Below are 17,277 nucleotides of genomic sequence, written 5' to 3'. Positions count from 1 at the left end.
TGGGGTTTTGTGTATACCTTGATTTTTCCCTTGTTTTAAACAAACAAAAAACATTCTTAAAAAAATAATTATTCTTGCCACAAGATTGAACCGATTTTGGAAATTAAGTATTGAGCTGGAATTCAAAGCTAGTTCTTCAAAACCTGATTTAACAATCAAGTATTAACAGATTAAATCTTCTGCTTGAAGTTTCAAAAAATTATTTAGCATTCGCTTTTTTAAAAAAATACATATATTCTTATATAATGAAATATTTATATCAGCGTGACTTACAAGTGAGTATTCTAGAAGTCAAAAGGCAAAGACTTTTGGCTCCTTTCTACCTGGAACTTGTCCAAATTGGAGAAGTACTTCAATTCTGTCTTCTGGTCCTTCCACACTAAAATATTTTAAGCAAAAAATCAAGAAAAAATAGCAAGTTTATCTTTAAGTTTATTAATTCAGGATAATTTGATACTTATTACCTGTTCAGCCGTGCATTTGAAATTGGTAAAAATCAAGAAACCCAAGTTTAAGCTCATCTTCAATTCCCTTAATTGTAACAGTTTAAGTGTACAGCCTCTAGGCAATGTATTAAATCTCTCTCAGGTGTATTTCAGCAGCTCACACTGCACAGCTTCAGCTGCTAGGATGTTGCATTTATATGCACTCAGTTTTCCATACTTCATTACATCCTGACCATCTTTGGCATACATGGGATTATAAAAGCACTTACAGAAAGACTTGTTTACATTCAACATTCACCTTACAGCTCAACTTTATAGAAATTATTAACTGTCCTGCTCATCTCAATACCTAGCCTGATCACTTTATTATGGTATGAATTTGTTCTGCTGACACAGATTTACTTAGTTTTCACGCACATCCCCAGGCATTCCTCCTGACCCATCCTTATGCCTTTGATTCTATTTCGGAAGCCAGATACTAAGCTTTACCCAGCTGAAAGTTACCAAAACCAAAAAATTTCTTGCTGGACCAGGGAAGCAACTCTGGTCACAGTCACATGAACAGAGCCAACACAGAGCATGTAGCAAGAACAAACAGCTGGGCACCAGGGAAAGAACCTGATTTCCTGTTGCAGCAACAGCACAGGCTGTCACTGGTTTTGAAGTTATTTGCCTTATCACTGTGAGGAGAAGTGGCAACAAGCTTCTGAGCTAGTTAATGAGTTACAAGATGTTATGCTCACAAAGGGAGTAAGCAAGTAAACATACAACACAAGATACTTTTCAGAAAGTCTAAGACCCTGAAAGACAGGCAAAAAGATGATTTCATTGTTTACGTGTATGTGGTAAGCACACAAGTAAGAGATTAGATTTTTTGCATTTGGGAACATAAATCAAGCCCATTTAATATCACTGAAACCTCACTGTACAAGTCACACGATTGAACAGTTTGTAAGTAGTTATAATGTAGGTAGAGAGGATAAGTAGTCCCGAAAGGACTGGTGACACTTCTGCGTAATATTCATTACTCGTTTGAATTATTACCAACTTTAAGGAACACTAACACTGCACAGACATTCTGGAACATCTTCCAATAGCTCATGCACCACACGGGCACCAACTGCTGTCTAGCAGAGACCACTACAGCACTGAACAACACAGCACAGTCAGCTGCTTCTGCAATGAGCTGCTGTGTGAAGAGCAGAAGTCTTTGGGCCCACTGACTTACATTCCATGTTTCACTTTCCCAGTTCTTTAACACACATTATAGGTGACAATGTCCTAACTCAAAGAGCATGTTGCATTCAACACGAAGGAACTCCATGTATGCCATACCTCAAAAGAGAATGGATGACAGAAGTAAGAGAAGTGTAGCAGTCCTGAGCTGACTCAGACCATTTCCAGCTTCAACTGAGTACACTCTAAGATTTGGCAATCCAATAAAATAATATTACTTTATCATGCAAGAATCACAGGGAATCAATCACACAGATTTTTTTAATAGCTGTCCCCAGGGCTGCATTAGAAGAAAAAACACATTAGCTACAGAAATAGCTGTATGTAAAGTGGGAAAGAGGGGAAGTTCATAGTTAGAAATGTAAAGAAAGCTAGGAATAACGAAAGACAGCAGAAAGAACACAGAAACGGGTGTAGTGGTAGACCTCAAATATATTTAAAGCTCCTTTATTGTCCTTATAATAACAAACTTAGCAACAGTGCTATCATTCATAAGGTATGATACACTTTAATGGAGTTAACAGTGGCAGATGATCTATGAATGCTGACAAAAGATCATACCTGAGTGATGATTATTAGCCGTCAAATTAGAAGTCAAAAGGGCTTATGAGTGCAAACAAGCATGTCCAAATTAGGTTTTGTTCAAGAATTTTAAAACACGAGTTGGGAGGTTCTAAGTCATGAACTTTTAAGAAGTTCTGAATAATGGGCAAGTTCCAGAAAGCTAGAGAAAATCTGCTATCACATATGCATTTTAAAAGGGTTAAAGCATTTAAAAGGTTAGTTTACCAAAGAAAGTCAATTAAAATGGAACAAGTAAGATTCCACTTGGGCATAAAAAGTTGATAATTATTATTACATAGGTAAAAAGAAAAATCAATGCAACCAGCTTCTTAACAGCATCCTCTTTTTATGAGGTCACTGTCCTGAGTGATAACAACTATGCTGAAGACCTAAGTTTCAACACAGCTTTCAACTTACTATGACAAGGTATTTGGATTAAGAAAGAGAATGATACATGCTCAATCTGATATTACATTTATTTCAAGCTCTCAAAATACAGAGTCAAGAAATATTACAAAGCAGGATGTGTCCACCAAGCTACAACTAAGCCATTTACCATTATTATCAGTGACCTCAAAAAAGATCAGGAATCATGACTGAGCTACTGCACAGCCAATTTAAGAAAAAGCCTGAGGAAACAGTAAATAACAGAGAATCCAGTGCTGATAAACCCATTTGGATTGTTTGCCAAAATAGGCACAAGCTAAAGACGCTAATTTGGAATTCACACTGGGCTGCACCAAACCAGAGTTAATTATTCCTATCTCGTGAAGATGGCCCAATATATTAAGTTTGAAGAATACTGAAATGGAGAGGAATACTCAGTTGAATGTGCTCCATGAATTGCAGGATATAAACAAAGTACTATGAGGTAGGCAGCTATAAGGATATATCAGAAAGAATAGCGTGTTCAGAGACAGCAGGACTAATTAGCCAGCTAGGCAACTAACAGGGTTGTGGTGGACTCTACATCCATTCTTTCTAAACAGGAAGTTTTCTTTGTGGCTATATCAGATTCTAACAGGTATTCGTTCACAGAAATCCTATGGTTTGTCTCTTTCAGGTAAGACCAGATGATTACAAATGGCTCCTTTCTGTATTAAAAATCTATTAATCATTCTTTTGCATTTGTACTATGTACTATTAGCAATTGGATAATCAAACTAATTTAACATTTTAAGAGTAGTAGCAATTAAAATCTGTTTGCATGAAAGATCATCTCTTTACATGTCTACAGAATGTCAGTGCACAATCCACTGATTAAAAACTGCCTATTCATTAAAGCTATCTCTAAAACACACTCCTGAGGATGTATCCAAAATTACAAAAAAAAAAAGGTAAGAAAGAATAGGAAGTAAATTCCAAATTTGCAATTAAGTTTACATATCCTGGAGACAACATGAGCAGGGTACATCTCATTACACCTTAAAAAAACACCTGCATCAAATCATTGCATGCATTAAACAAAAAGCATGACTTCTGGTATAATACACTGTTAGGCCATGTATTTATTTGGTTTGCATGGCAAGGTTTTGGTAGCCAGGAGGAGTGCTACAGGGGTGGATTCTGTGAGAAGCTGGTAGAAGATTCCCCCATGTCCGATGGAGCCAATGTCAGCTGGCTCCAAGATGGACCCACCATTGGCCAAGGGTGAGCCTGTCAGCAACAGTAGCAGCGCCTCTCTCATATTTAAGAAGGGGGGGAAAACTGCTGTGCAACAGCAGTTGAGACAGAGAAGTTAGAATATGCATGAGCAACAGCCCTGCAGACACCCAGGTCGATGCAGGAGGAGGGAGAGGAGGTGGTCCAGGCTCCGAAGCAAAGATTGCCCTGTAGCCCGTGGAGGCTAACAGTGGAGCAGTTATCCACCTGCAGCCCATGCAGGACTCCACACCGGAGCAGGTGGATGCCCGAAGGAGGCTGTGACCTCATGGGAAGCCCACGCTGGAGCAGGCTCCTCACAGGACCTGTGGACCCATGGAGAGAGGGGCCCGTGCTGGAGCAGGTTTGCTGGCAGGACTTGTGACTCCATGGGGGACCCACATTGGGGCAGCCTGTTCCTGAAGGACAGCATCCCATGGAAGGGGCCCACGTTGGAGCAGTTTATGAAGAATTGCAGCCTCTGGGAAGGACTCACGCTGGCAAAGTTCATGGAGAACTGTCTCCTGTGGGAGGGAGCCCACACTGGAGCAGGGGAAGGGTGTGAGGAATCTTCCCCCTGATGAGGAAGGAGTGGCACAGACAAATGCAGAGACAACAGTGTGATGAACTGACTGCAACCCCCATTTGATGTCCCCCTGCCGCTCAGAGCTCGGTCAATACACACCTTTTGTTGTTACAATCACCAGCTGGAAATGCATCAGCCTGATATGTGGGGGAGATTAACTTACTATCACACATAAAAATCAGATTTATGAGTCTTATTTGTGCTACTCATGTACAAAGACAATAATAAGACAGAAAGAATATCACACTTCTGCAAAAAGATACCTCACAATGAGGATTACAAGAACAGTCTTTCAGTTTTAGTATTAGTAAACCACCCACTACTTCATAATCAAAAGCTAAGAGGTTGCAAGTACATCACAATTCTGTGATACATCATAAATCACAACAGGCATGATAAGATATTTAAAACACATATTTGTCAACTCCTCTGAGTTCACAGAGTCACTTAAAACCTGTGTGGCACCCATTCTCCGGGCAACTACTATGTCGTATCTGTAAATTTATGTCAAAAGATTACATCAAATCCACCCTTTTTCATTTCAGTAAAACTGTCGGAAAAAATATATTTAATAATATGATTTGACAGACTGTTCTTATCCTCACTATTTTCGCTGTTGTATTGTAGTCTGGTTTGTTATTCCACTGGTCTAAAGTACATGATAAAAGGCAAAGAAGTTTGTTTAGAATCTTTAGTCTGTAGATGCCTTGGAATTAATTCTTAGCTTACAGCAGAGTCCTACACAACACAAGCAAAAAGGGTTAGTAATATGCATTGGCCCAAAAACAAACAATGGAAAATACATGTTTGCAACACTGTCAAAATATTTACAACGTGTTGTGTAAGTCAGAACAGTTTTTAAATATTTGCATATTCTAAGAAGTTGAACCAAACTACACCACTCAAAGCCTTTGACACATTTTCTTTTTGCTTCAGAGCTCATTACTGTCCAGAGTTGCAATACCCATGCTAGCTCTATCCCTATTTGCTAATTAGGGCTGGGTACCTTCTCAAATATTGACACATCCTGTCCACCGAGATTCACAGGACTCTACCAATGCACACCAGTTCACAGCGGCCCAAGCAGAATCACTCATACTCCAAGGAGCACGTATCAAGGTAGACTCTAGACAAAAACCATTACAGAAATTTTGACTGTTCCCTTCCCCCAAGGCAAGGTACCTTGCAGGATAGCACATAAAGGAACAACATTCAAGTCTCATGACAAATTCAACCATGACTGTAGGCTGTAAACCAACTCCAGGATACAACAGCCTTTTTACTACCAACTACAGGTTATTCTTCCCAACCCCAGTGAGCCAACCAGCCAGGTAACATTCACATTAAGGACACCATTCTATTCAACCACAGACTCAGAACACTTAGTAGCTTGGTTTATCTCAGTACAGTTACATCACTGTTATTTCCTGCTTTCTTCCTTTTCATGTCCTGAGAACAATTCATCGTCACATTAAGTCAAGCCAAAAATCGGTAACTAGGTTTATTTGAAAGGAACAACGTCACTTCTTGAAGTTTTATGGATTAAGAAAATCTGAATTAAATCCTATGTTACAAAAAAAGTTCTTCATCTCACAGACTAGTCTTCAATTCAAGCACTAGAGACTCCACTCTAGGTCTCAGGCAATGAGGAAGTCATTCAATCTTAGAATTTCTTTTAAAAAGCAGAGACCCCAAGAACCAACAAAACACTACTTGCAATGTATTAGTTTACATGCATATTTAAACAAATTTATTTTTAAAAAACCTTCAATCTGCATCTACCGTTCTCCTGTCTTATCATATGAGAAGATGCAACTTTTTCTGGGACCTGCTGCTCCCACGTAGAGAAAACTGTGCATGGTCTCAGAAGCAGAAAGCTACCTTTTAGCTAATTTGTATTACTCCCACAGATTCATACAAGCACAGGCAATTCTTAGCTAGCAGCACCACTAAGCATTTTATCCTTTGCCAAAATCAGAAGTCTCTTGTCCTGCATTTACAGGCTACCAGTTCAAGTCACAGTAACCTTTAGGCTCATTTTAACCACAATCAGGGAAGCACAGACCCGTCATAAGGACATGAGTAGCTCAGCTCTACAGAAGGAAAAGGTACCCAATAAGCTAAATAAGCAGAATGCAAGAACAAAATTTCTCATGCCTAACACTAAATCACCCAAACACATCACCTGGTAAAAATCACAGGTTCAGAATTGTTTTTCAAACTGATTTTCAGACCAACATTCAAGTGCCCCAACACAACAATAAAAAGCAGACATCCACCCGTTAGAAAAATGTATCATCTAGGTATTTTCTATAAGTATTACTTAAAAATATTCATAGATCAAAATGTTGCACAGAGTATCACTGCAAAGTCAGAAAGCCATATTAGTATAATGGTATTTCAAATACTAAAGGAATATAAGAAAAAATTAGAAACATACAATACACACTACAAAGTAAAATGAAGGTTTTGTTGCAGAGGCGACTTGTGGATTACAGAAACTTTCACAAACCTGTGACAGTTAAAAAAAAAAAGTTAAAGAACACTTAAGACCATCCACAAAGATGCACACAGCTAACAGCAAGTCCAGCAATCATAAATGCTATCTAATTTGTCACCTCAATATTAAACTACTGCATCTGCTTGCAGTACACTATTCAAAATTTAAAAAAAAAATATCAGTAAAAAAAATACTCCAAAACAATTTTGCCCACCAACCATTGATAAACTATTTCATCGCTAACTACAACTGTGCTATGTATCATCCTTTTAACACTGATATTGTTGCTTGATGTGTGGTATGCAGTTTAACATCCAGGGCCATTTTTAACTTTTATTCTAATATGGCACTGCACAACACTCAGACCCTGAGCCAAAGAAACCAACTCTAGAACTGTAAACTATGTACACAAGGGGAGTCTGGGGCACTTGAACACTGAACAGCCACGCCAAGGTTAACACTACAGAGGATGAGGTAGCCCCTGCACTCTGCTCCTGCTTACCATACCTAAGCTGTGGTATAGTATGAGCAAAGATCTCTAAAATGATGCTGCATCATGCTAATTAGACATGCCCCATGTACTAATACACGGTACTGTTTAATCTGATTCAGCCATAATTGGCAGAATATAACTCTACCATCTTTGAAGGCAAACTGCAAGTTTGACAAAATATAATTTCAGGCAGGTACTACCCTGCAGTGCTAATACCCTTACTAGTTAAAAACACAATTAAGAAGTCTTGCCCATCTGAAATACAGTTAGCTAACTTAGTCACCTCTCACCTTTAAGCAGAAATACAAGTCTTTCCCCTGTTGCCCCCCACCCAACCCAAGAAAGCAATGAACCAGTATTTTTCTGTTGGTCTCATCACAGCCATACAAGAATGATCTTTCTGTTGCACTAAAATCAGAATGAAAACTTAGCTGCTTACATAACGCAGTCTTCACTATGACTATTATAATAACGCACTGTTAATGTTTTTACCTTTCCAAAGTTGTGGAAAGGTTTTGTCTTTAGAGAAGGGCTGAACAAACTCTGGAATTAAATCCAAATTAGCAGAAGGGCGAAAATCCCCCCTACAGCAAGAGAAAACAGCTTTATGGCAAGCTTTCAAGCAGTCTGTTGTGAGGTGGTCGAGTGCAACGCAAGAAAACAAGTGTCTAGCACATCTGAAGGCTCGTTTTTTACCCCAGTGTGGGTCGCATAAAAATGATCAAACTTACTGAAATAAGTACAGGAAATGTGAGCAGTGGTGTACTTGTTTTAAATTGTCTTAACTAGCCTACAGTTTTGATCAAGAATGGCTACCAAGAAAACTGAACATTTAAACGGTAAGATTACATTTAGTTTTCAAGCGTTTGGTTTACAAATGCCAGCATATGCCACTCACACCTTTCTGGCTTCCTTTACTGCCAGGGCAAAAGGATGGAGGAGGCTCAGACGACCGAGTCTATCAGCTACTGAGTCACTCCAACCAGGGACTGCCAGGCAGCTGGGAAAGATGGGTACTGCGAGCCAGGCAGACACTAAATACCCCGTCCTCCTCCAGCCAGGTAGCTTCGATGCACATAAAGAGACTTCTGTCCCTCACACTGCCGCTCCAGCCTGGGAGGTGAGGAGACTTGCCGCGAGCCAAAAAAGGGAAAGTCAGGAGAGAAGGCGGCAATGGCAGGACCAAGAAGCCCGACTGAGCTGGGTCACTGCCCGTCCTCGGGAGGCTGCGAGCCGGCTAAACCGCCCCCTCCCCGGCAGTAACACCCCCTCCCCACCGCACCAGCATCGCTACCTGCCGCCACCCAGGCCGGCCAGATCTCAAAGCCGGGAGGAAAACCGCAATCGCTCGCCTTCAGGTCTCCCTCCTCGCCCCCTTTCCCTCCCTGCCCAAAACCAAAGCCGTCACCACCCCCGAGCGGGTCACTAAACTTCCCCGAGCAGCCAGCTCTCCCCTCCTACAGGAACCGAGCCTCCCGCAGCCAGTGTCGTCATCCCCCGCCAGCCCCGGCCCTGCCCTTCCCCGCCGGGCGCCGTGCAAGGAGAGCTTCACCTTCCCCGCGCCCGCCGGGCCGGGCGGCACCGCAGCACAGCGGGGGGCGGCAGGCCCGCGCCCCGGCCCCCGCTCCCAGCCCTCCGCCCGCCGCCCCTCCGCGCCGCCGCCGCGCCTCGGCGCTGTCACGCCCGCCCGCCCGCCCGCCGCCTCACCGCTGGGGCACCGAGCCCCACCGGCACCCAACGGGGCCCGCACGGCACGGCACGGCACGGCACCCGCCCCGCCCCGCGCGGCCTGACCCCGCCACGGGGCACGGGCAGCGCCGGCCCAGGCGCGACGGCTGGAACAGCCGCGCTCCCCGCGCCCGCCGGCGGGACCCCGCCGCCCGCCGTTCAGCGCCGCCCCCCCCCCCCCCCCAAACCAAAAAGGCTCCGACGGGGATCTCAGCCCCGGCCTCCACCTCAAGCCTCTCCCTGGGGGTAGGGCCGCCCTCACCTGAAGTGCCGGGGAGCGCCCGTCTCCTGTGCCCGCCGGCAGCGAAGGAGAGAGGGGGCTGATGAGACGGCGAGAGAGCGCGGAGGAACGCGAGCCGAGCCCAGCGCCCCGCTCGCCACCGCACCGACTGCCGCCCTCCCGCCTCCCCCGCCCCTCCCATTGGCGGACGCCCAGCCGCCTCCCGATTGGGAGAGGGCGAAGCCCAGGCTCCCGCCCCTCCGCCTCCCATTGGCTCTCGGCCACTGCCAGTTAACGCAGCTTCCTAGTCCAGGGCTGGAAGGGGCGGCGGGGGCAAAGGTAGCTGGTGGGTGGCGGGGGCGCGGGGCGGTGGTGCCCGTCGGAGGCCGTTAGCGCCGCGCGTCTGCCCGCGGCAGAGCCCCCGTTCGGGGGGCTTCGGCCCCTGCGGCGCGGCGGGGCCAGCGACTACCCCCCCGCGGCTGCCCCGCCCGGCCTGCCCAGGGACCAGCCGCCGTGTGCGGGGTCGGAACCGCTGACAGGAACGCGGCGGGGCGCGACGTGAATGAAAACATCGCATCTACGTCCCGCTTCCACTGCGGGGGGCCGTGACGGAGCAGAGGGTTTTGTTCCCCGCGGCGCGCTTTGGCGGGGCAGAGGGACCCCGAAAAGCGAGAGGGGCTCTGTGCGCCCGGCGGCAGCGAGGGACCGGGTGCCCCCGCGGGTCCCGCCGCCGTTCGGCCTCGCCCCGGCCGCAGCCGCGCCGGGCTGGGGGCTGGGGGCGCCGCGGGGCCCGCGGGCTCGGCTGCCAGCGGCACTGCACACGGGCGGCTCAAGGGCAGCGGCACCTCTGCAGCCGCACTGCTGCTGTGGTTAAACCTCCGTGCGCCGTACCGGAGCGGTTTCGGGCAGAACTGGCCCCCAGCCCTCGCCTGTCTTTCAGACTTACTTGTTTTAGGCGTAGGATCGTTTCAGGTTCCCAGCAGCAGCCATCTCGGTAACCTTACTTGGTCCCTTCAAGCCTTTGCCTCGTCCCCTACCAATGTCAGAATGTCCCTCCCCAGCTGCTCTCCGGCCTCCAGCGTTGTCCCGGCGGACAGCCCGGGTAGAGGGCAGCGGGAGCTCTGGATTGCTGGATCGGGCTGCGGAGCAATCCCGAGCAGAACTTTCCTCTTGGCCACGTTTCTTATGCAAGCCTGCGTATCACCGGGAGAGACGCCAAGTTTTCCTGTGCTCCATCGCTAAGTGCGTGACTCATTAACTTAAGGAGTTTTAAGTTCGCTGGGAATTCAGATTAGTTCTGTAGGACTGGAAGCCCGTAGCACTGGGGTGAATTTTACTTTCTGAAGAAACGGCCTTAAAAAATTGATTTGAATTAATTGCAGTTAACATTACTGGGAAATTTGGTCAGGTTGATAAGCTTCCTCAGATGGAATGTGATTTCTCCCTTCCCTAATCTCCTTCTCTCTCCTGTCTTGAAAGTTAAAAGTTCACGTTTGAGAGGAGAAATGTTGAAATGTATTGTTTCTTCTCTCACTTCTGACCACGGATGTGCTTTAGTTTTCCACACAGTCTGTCTCATTAAGTAGGAGATCAGGCTTTGCACAAACCAGCTCTCTTTACAGGAGATTACAAGTGATATATATAATTGTAAATACAGCTCTTTCTGTATGGACACGAATCAAACTTCCGTTTTGCCTAGAGCATTGTCAGCGCTGGAAATCCTCCCTGCCAGAACACTTAGACTTTCTTCAACCTCAACATCAAAACAGTCATTCTTCTCTTTGTATGGTCAAATAATGCTCAAACTTGTTCAAAGATTGAAGAAACGGAACAGGAATTCAGTGTAAGTCAGCGCTCCCTGGTAGAACGAAGTTCATACTGTGATGAACGGGAGTTCCGTTTTTGTTGAGGACAGAAGTTCAACCTACAGCCGGTGGTGAACTGACACAAAAAAAAGCCCAACTATTCCACACAGTGTTGATTGGATACGTCCTTGTGCCCCAAAAATCACTTCACTGTGCACAAAAATGGTGCCAATCACATACATGCTACCACCTGTGAAAATCAGGGCTCACATTCTTGTATTAGGCCAGTACGGGGGCAATGACTGTAAACAAAGCAAGAGATGTGCGGTCACGCCCACAGTCTGGTTGCAAAAACTATTGGTCTTTTAATAATAAGGAAGATAGTGCCTTATTCTTTAAGCTATTCCTATGCATGGACTTCGCTGGGCCCTGTTCTGCTTGCATATTTTATATATATTAATTATAGTGTGTTTGTGTATACATTGTATAACTTTTACTACTATATTTACATAAATTTTACTATATTTACATATCTATATTTACTATACTATATAATTTTTAAATATATACACACACACATATATAAGTACAGTAAATTTAGCCCTTGTGTCATAGCACAAAGGCAGTGCTGGTGTTCTGGGAGTCCTCTTCGTATGGAACTTGAACTGGTTCTGCCCTTCCAAGGGGATGGAGAGTGATCAGAAATGAGCAATTTACACAGCATTTTGGTACTAACAACTGGATTCAGATTTTAATACAACTTGAAAAGTAACAATTGTGTTTTCCAACTTTTCACTTAAACATCTTCATTAACATATTGATGAATGCCATGAAACATCTTTATAAATGCTATGAAATTACAGTTTTAAACATAAAAAGGTAAAGGCAGGACTATCAATTGGAAAAAAGAAAATTCACCAAAAGGAAATTTATATGAACATTTTAGTTTAATAGCTGGAGGTTTCTCAACTCACCACTTCAGGAAATAGTGTTTTCAGGCTGCTGAATATTCTCCTCTGGTTGCAAGATGTTTCATGTGCTTTTTACATTTAGATGAAAAATGCTTAGACACCTTTGAAAGACAGTAAGACAATAACAGCTGTTACAATTTTAAAAATACATATTTATTTCTGAATTTTTTCCCCCTTTTCCAAGTGTACCGTTTGAAACAATTCTGAAGCAACATTATTAGTCTTGTCTTAGTCTACTTTTTGGATCAACATGATTTATCTTCCTGTTAATTACCTCTGTACATGAAGGCAGAATTTGTCTGCATTGGGGTTAATACACATGCTGGTGCAGTAATTTGACTTCGTTACTTGTAGTAACACAGTTTAATGTATGTGTAAATACACACAGGCTTGAGGCCACATGCACTGAATACATACATATATGTACTTGAAAAACTGCTTGGGGAAATATACCTCAGTGGTTAATAAAGTACTATTTTTTCAATTTATAGAATGTAAATTATCTTTATGCATATTCATACACTGAGTTTTTCTTGCAGTGAATTATAAGAGATTACTGGTTTAATTATATCTATCATCAGTTACGCACGCTCCCAGCATGATGACACGATTATGATGCCATAAATAATTTACCGATATAGTGAATCATACTTTAAACATTTTAATCATTTTGATTTTAGTATTTTGATTTTTTTTCCTAAGTATTAAAATTCTCTGAACATTTTCTGTTATGTTCTGAGTGTGACATCCTGGGAAAGATCATCTCAGTCTTTTTTCTTGGAAGAAAGGCTAACAGTCTATGCAGCCCCACTGGTGAGCATTAGACTTAGGAACAGAACAGGACAGGAAGTATCTGGGGAAAAAAAATTAAAAAATCCTCTCTCATTTTAGATAAGTATCCCACGGTTATTTTTACTTTTAACAATCTATTTTTAAATATGCTTCTTGTGTCTTCTGCTGTCCTCAGAAATTCCATGTGTCCTTTTAAGCACTAATACTTTCTCTATAAAGAAATTCTGTCTCAGCTTCACTCAGTGGAAATTTTATTGGTGTTTCTTGACTTCTGCAATAACATTTCAGCATTCTCTTCAGAATGTCTCTCTCTAGCTAAGAAAGTCCAGGTGTTATATTTATTTCTTTATTTACACTTTCAATCTAAATTTAAATCCTAAACCATATTTTGATTGCAAATGTAATGCCATTAGTGATTATATATGCCAACCAATGACACAGAATTTCAGAATATTAGATTTAATTCAACTCAAATCAATGAATTTCACTGTTTCAGTGCTCAGCTTTCACTGGGAAAGAACTTTTCACATAAAAGACATGTTCTTGTCTGATGTATTATTTATTATTTCATTGTTTTTCACATTGATGTTTTAAATCAGTATTTCGTACTGTCCAAAGTTTTCTATTTCACAACAATTGTCTATGATTATCTCAGATGTGAATGATATGCTTTTAATAGGTACAAAATTTAAGAATAAAGCACAGAAGACTGTCAATGGTAAAGATATCTCTATGTCATTGTAACAATCGGGAAGTTCTGGCTACGGACTGCTTCAAGTATGGAGAGTTTCTTTAAGCTTGCCTAAGATTTGATGGCAACTTAAAGAAAGTGGAAAAAATATTGTCTAGCACAAACAACTTCCTAGTATTCAGTAAAAACAATCAGTTTTTTCCAAGATACTCATTCATGTTCCCATTTCCTCTTAATAATTGAATTTTTAACATAATTATGGCTAAGTCAGCTTTTCCCAACTACACTAATTTATTTTCTGCAGGGAATACAGGAGTAAAGTTTTTGTTTGCTTTTGCTAAAGAACCCGACAGGTTAGCATAACTAGCTATGGACACCAGTGTTGTATTTTGATACCTATGCCCCAGACGGCATGGAGCCCTTCCCAGTGACCTGAAGGCTTGAGCGAGCCATTGCAATAAAGCGGGCACAAAACCTAAGCTGTCTTCTGGTTTCTCCACCTAAGTAAACTGAACAGTAAATACTTCAGAAACAGCACTAGTTTATAATGACAGAGTAAAGCCCTTCCTTTACTACAGACAAATGAGCTCTGCCTGACAAGTTCTGCTGATGAAATGCAGGACTATATATCTTCTGTGAAATGTCTATTGTTTTGCGAAGTTTATAGCAGGAAGTGAATCAGGAGACGGGGACATTTTAGGCAGAAGTTCTATTGTAAGGCCAACAGCAACCAAGTAGCTTTAGGGATAATACTGTTTCTTTTATTCTAATTAAGCTCCTAAAGCCATATAAAGAAGCTATTCTGTGGGAATCTTATTAATTCCTTCCATGTCAAAGAATTAATAGGGAGAAAGGTTAGTGCCCAGGAAGAGAGCCCCACTATTCAACCCTAGCAATAAGCTCCTTCTACACTGATGTCATTATAACAATTCCCGTAGCTGTTCAGAGCTTGTCTATTTAATTCTTCATACAATACTGTCATTATGCCAGTGATCACTTGAGCATATGAAGAACAGTATTTTAGGACTGAGACGCACATTTATTTTAGCTCTGCCCGGCAAGTTATTACAGTAGCCACAGTCAGAACTTTTGAGAACTGTTATTTCTGATTTATCTTGCTCCACTGAAAGCCAAAACAGTTTATCCTGCAGTTAGGTACCTGTGGAGGACAACTGGCCTAGGGCCACAGTTAGTTACTAAGAACTAGGAGCTTGTCTGCTTGCAGTCACACAGATTTAAGCCCACTTAAACCCTCTCAGTCAGAGGTAAAACAGTCTTTAATCTTTTGGAGAACTAGGCTTTGGCAAAAAGCGCTGCCTCACATTGAATGAGAGCACCTACACGACATTTAACATCTTTTACTATACATGTTAGCATCACACTTCTAGTCAAGTCCCCTTAACTCCCATAGTAGATGCATGCACCAAGTGGCATACACATCTCTCTGATCACCTCAGCTCCATCTCGTAGCAGAGCATGCCCCAGGCTCTGACCAGCTTGTACACTGCTTTGTACTATTAGTTCTGTCCTACTGCAGTAATAGATTTAGTTAAGGATGCAGGAATGAAAAGTTAAGATTTTATCCCTCAGTAGGCAACTGAAGTTTTCATTTCCAGTTTTTCTTCCTCCTTACCAGATTTTCATCTTTACCTTTCAAGGCCATGTACAAACAAGCACCTCACAGGGTGATATCCACAGACAACTCTCCTCCTCCCCCAGAATTATTACCTTTGACTACTTTTTTTTCCTTGTCTTCCTCCGGTTTCTGAGTCTGCAGGCAAGCTGCTTCATGCACAGAGCAAGCTCTCATTCCAGCTAACATGGAACATGACCCTTTCCTCAATCAAGAACATTCTACTTACCTGAAGCCTCAAGTTCTTCACAGAAGAGGAAGACTTTCTGCTTGCTTACAGGTTTGTTTGGGTTGGTTTGTTACTGATAATCAGAAAGCCAGTATTAGTCACCTAGATTTTCACTTTATTTCAGTTTTGGTTCTTAAAAACTCCCTTTGCATATGTAGGTTTTTCATGTATTGAAAGTGAAAATACAGTATAGGCCTTTAAACTTCAACCTCTGCAAAAAGCCTGTTGGAAAAGCAAATGAGGAGAAAGCAGCCTGATGTATCTAATCAGTAGTCTATTGTTTTTAAAAAGAAAGTGGAATGATACCAGGAAGAGAGGGTCTCTATCTGCAGCGTCTTTGACTTCTCGCTCTTTAAAGAACATTGCATTACTGAATTCATGTCTGGGTCAGCAGGATGAAATTACTAGCAATACGATAGTTGGAGATATAACTGCATAAAATAGGACATCAACACTGGAAGTCTAAATTCTAGTTCTGAGATTAAGTACTGCATAGACAAGGACTCCTATCGAGGCTTTTTTCTTTTTTTCTCCTCCCAATTAGTAATACTTCAATATTTTGATTTTGAGGTAGTAATGATAATTTATTAGATATTTTAAAGAGATATTTCATCCTCAAGGGAAGTGTCTGAAATATGATTTCCCAATACTACAGTGGCCAGAGGAAAAGATTTGCTTGTTTCAAACTGATAGCACTGTTAGAAAAAATATTTTCCATATAAAACACTGCTCTGCAAATACTGTATGTGAACCACAGAATCATAGAATGGTTTGGGTTGGAAAAGACCGTAAAGATCATCTAGTTCCAACCCCTTTGCCATGGGTAGGGACACCTTCCACTAGATCAGGTTGCTCAAAGCCCCATCCAACCTGGCTCTGAACACTATCTGCCACACACTGGGACAGAAATCCTTATTCTTTGAAACCAATAGTAAGATTTCCACTGATTTAACATGATGACAATTTTTCAGAAGGCAAGACAGGAAGAGATGCATTACTATACTGAGTAGTAAGAGTACAAGCTCAAACAAGTTGACCCTTTCCAAGCCATTAGAAAAAAACCCCAAAATTAAATAAGAATATTCAGTATTAGTAGTATTACAGGTAGTGCCATTCCTATTCTGACTTGCCAATGTCTGTGTTCTGGAGGCCCCAGTGCAACTCATTGCCTGGCTGAAAAGACACCATTGCCAACACAGAGTACCACCTACCAACAGGTTTGGAAGAACAAGATTATTTAGATGCTACCATAGTTTTTAGTTCATGGTGAAATTACAGCTAAAGAGTAACCCCTGGATTAAGTCTCCAAGGCCTTCTACTGCAATAAATTCTAATAACCCAGACCTGGTTTTGCTTTCACATTAAGCCTTATCAAAAAGGAGACTGAAAGTTACTGCAGCTCAGTTAGTATGTTAGGACTTCTACATACTCAAAAAGTAACAGTGTGAAGTTGACTTTTTTACCAGAATCTGCATTTCTCAGTATACCTCTTCCCTATAAAGTCCAGCCAGCACAGGCTGCACAAACAGGAATAAAGATAAAGTGAAGGAGTAATCATTCTACTGTAGCCATCCTTGCTAGTGCTACTGTTACGACAGAACAAGAAATTAATTACAAGCAGTGGAAACAAAAGTGTAAGAAAGCACCATTTTCCTTCTATCAAGAGTATCCTTGTGTTGCTTGTCTGTAAGGAACATGACCACACTGTAAACACTATTTACTACAGTCTCATAGTTCCTAAG

The 17,277-nt window shown here is 42.4% G+C and overlaps 1 protein-coding gene across 7 annotated transcripts in view; it reads right to left on the bottom strand.

Moving 5' to 3' along the window:
* The window catches only part of PACSIN2 (protein kinase C and casein kinase substrate in neurons 2), a 65,141-nt gene extending 54,628 nt beyond the window's left edge, over positions 1-10,513 (bottom strand). For 5 of the 7 annotated variants that reach the window (XM_040594845.1, XM_040594849.1, XM_040594852.1 and 2 more), the window contains exon 1: positions 9,457-9,604. The gene's annotated coding sequence lies outside the window, so the exon portion shown is untranslated. Of the gene's footprint in view, positions 1-273; positions 380-9,456; positions 9,605-10,360 lie in introns of those variants that run through there. The other 2 variants (XM_040594846.1, XM_040594847.1) reach the window with 2 other exon arrangements.
* Between the last annotated feature and the right edge of the window lie 6,764 nt (positions 10,514-17,277).

This window comes from Falco naumanni, chromosome 5 (genome assembly GCF_017639655.2).
Source record: "Falco naumanni isolate bFalNau1 chromosome 5, bFalNau1.pat, whole genome shotgun sequence".
NCBI classification, from domain to species: Eukaryota; Metazoa; Chordata; class Aves; order Falconiformes; family Falconidae; genus Falco; species Falco naumanni.
Note: the sequence above shows the minus strand (reverse complement) of the source record. Positions and strands in the feature narration are given on the sequence as shown.